At 33.8% G+C, this 2,500-nt stretch overlaps 1 protein-coding gene and 1 long non-coding RNA gene across 2 annotated transcripts in view; one reads left to right on the top strand and one right to left on the bottom strand.

Annotated features, from left to right (window-relative positions):
- Positions 1–2,041, top strand: part of LOC145255618 (uncharacterized) — a 2,186-nt gene extending 145 nt beyond the window's left edge. The window contains exons 1-2 of the long non-coding RNA XR_013863869.1: positions 1–1,329; positions 1,379–2,041. The exon at positions 1–1,329 is cut by the window's left edge and continues 145 nt beyond it. This is a non-coding gene — a long non-coding RNA (uncharacterized LOC145255618). The remainder of the gene's footprint in view (positions 1,330–1,378) is intronic.
- LOC145255619 (uncharacterized) overlaps positions 1–2,500 on the bottom strand; it is a 141,396-nt gene that overhangs the window by 38,653 nt on the left and 100,243 nt on the right. The gene's annotated exons all lie outside the window — the stretch shown is intronic.

Here is a 2,500-nt window from a genome sequence, read left to right as displayed (position 1 = left end):
TTGACTGAGGAGTATATACGTAAAATTGAATTAATTATTAAGAAAAAAAAAAGATTTCCTCAGTCTAGAAAGATCTCTCTTTAATTGAAACGTTAATTTTTTCGAGCTGTTAACTATACAGAACTGGTCGTTAACTAATGTGACTCCCAGATGTGGCGGGAGTTTATTAATTCGAAATAATCCTTGTGAGTGAGTTTAGGAAAAGAATTGCTTTTAAATGATAAAATAATTACCTTGGAAAATAAAGTTAATTAACGTGAAATGTTTCTGAATTCGAAATGACCTTGATAATGACCTATAAGAGGAAATTATTTTTAAGAATCAATTAAATAACTTTAAATGTACACTGAATTTTAAAAATAATAATTACGAAATGAAAAATTTGGGATGTTTCTGAATCTCATTGTGAAGGGTGAATTGATTCAAAATGAATTGTCTATGATCTTTTCGGAAGATTAATTTTAATAATGAACCAAATGTTTGGAATAATTTTTGAATTGTATTACGAAAAATGGGTCTATTCGAAGTTTATGACCTTTTGAGAAGATTGGTTTTTATAATAATAAATGAATTACTTTGGAAAGAAGTTAACTAACATAAATTGATTTTAACGATGAACCAAAATACTTGAAATAATTTTTAAATTTTGGAATTAAATTTTAATGATCTTTTGTAAATCAAGTTTTGAAAAAATACACATACTTTTTAAATGTACTCTGAAATTTGGGAAAAAGTTAATTATGAATGTAATAACTTGTAATGCGTTTGCATTGTGTAAACAAATTCTAATTGTGACCGAGGTGCTCTGAAATGATTTTTTAAAAATGTTTTCTTTTTAAGAAAAAAAATTGTTAACACCCTATTTCATTGATTCAATGTATACCAGGTTTCTGAATTGTTTATTTGTGGAAATTTTTTTCCCCCTAATTGAGTATTCTAACTCATGAAGGCTGAGTGCCCTTCTTAATTAATTCTTTATATAATTAATAAATATTCCGTGGTGGATAGTTTTTATTGGTCGCTCGGCGGCAGACTCCTTGCTCTAACAGAATTAATTGGATTAGAACCTCTGAAGACCAAGGTTTTACTAAATCCATATAGGTCGGCGTGATGAGGTCACGTAACCCCGACTTATCTAAAATACATTATACTGGTTGCTGAAGAGAGCGTAAGTCCAGTAACTGAAGTAATAACTTGGAATACATATAGGTCGGCGTGATGAGGTCACGTAACTCCGACTTGGTTAAAATACATTATACTGGTTGCTGAAGGGAGCGTAAATCCAGTTACGAAAATAATGTTATGCAGACTAAATTAAAAAACGTATAGGTCGGCGTGATAAACTCACGTAGAATCCGGCTTAGTCAAATACGTATAGGTCGGCGTGATGAACTCACGTAAAATCCGGCTTTGTTAAAAAATATTATACTGGTTGCTTAACAAAGTGTAAATCCAGTAACTGAAATCGTGATGTCATTGCCTCGATGGAGGGCGAGGATGATTACCCTCTCTGGTATTTGAAGCAGTATACCAGTCTACCAGGAGCCTGGTGGAAAAAGATAACTTGCTTTACTGAGTTCCTAATGGAACGTACAGCATGGGGACATTGATTGCTGACGGCCGGTTGACGCACCATTCACGGAAAATTAGGGACTTCTGAAATTTATGAATACTCATAAATTTCGGATAGCATAGGGAGGGATGTGGCACTATTTCCTTGTGCCACTGTTTCTAACACACTCTGCAGCATGGACGGGTGGTAAATTGTCCATGAGCGTAGAGATACAAAGAAACCCCTTCCCATAATTCCCTTGCTATCTTTCTGTCTCTTTCCTGCACGACCACCATGATGTGAGGACGCATAGACTGTCTCTCCGTAAATGAGGGGGGGGGGCCACCCCCTCCCTCAACACTAGTTAGGGTAGGTTAGTTAGCTTTGAAAAGCCTATTGTAAAAATTAATTGTAAATTGTTTTTTTTGTAATATATATTGTATCTCTAATGTAAAATAAAATAGTTAGTTATACCTTTGTATATTACAATTGTGTCGCGTGTCATTTTTCTTGTGTCTGCCATGAAGACCTTCATAAATGTCTGAAGTCGAAAGGCGGCCCTGAGGACAAAGAGATGAAGATTCCCACCAGAATGCCACCAGGGTGAAGAGATCATCTTGAGAAAAGAAAGGAGCCACACCCAGATCCAACATCTCAGGTATGATTTTCTTCTTGTTACTCAGACCCTAATGACTGGCCCATCTTCATGTCTTCATGGGACCGCTTTAAGACATTTACTATAACACGTCTGTCGGTCACACCTCGGTGGCCGGCTGATAGTGGTATACATATATATATATATATCCATATATATATATCCATATATATATATATATATATCCATATATATATATATATATCCATATCCATATATATATATATATATCCATATCCATATATATATATATATATATCCATATATATATATATATCCATATATATATATCC

This window comes from Euprymna scolopes, chromosome 31 (assembly GCF_053919585.1).
Source record: "Euprymna scolopes isolate OS-2025 chromosome 31, ASM5391958v1, whole genome shotgun sequence".
Lineage (NCBI taxonomy): Eukaryota > Metazoa > Mollusca > Cephalopoda > Sepiida > Sepiolidae > Euprymna > Euprymna scolopes.
Note: the sequence above shows the minus strand (reverse complement) of the source record. Positions and strands in the feature narration are given on the sequence as shown.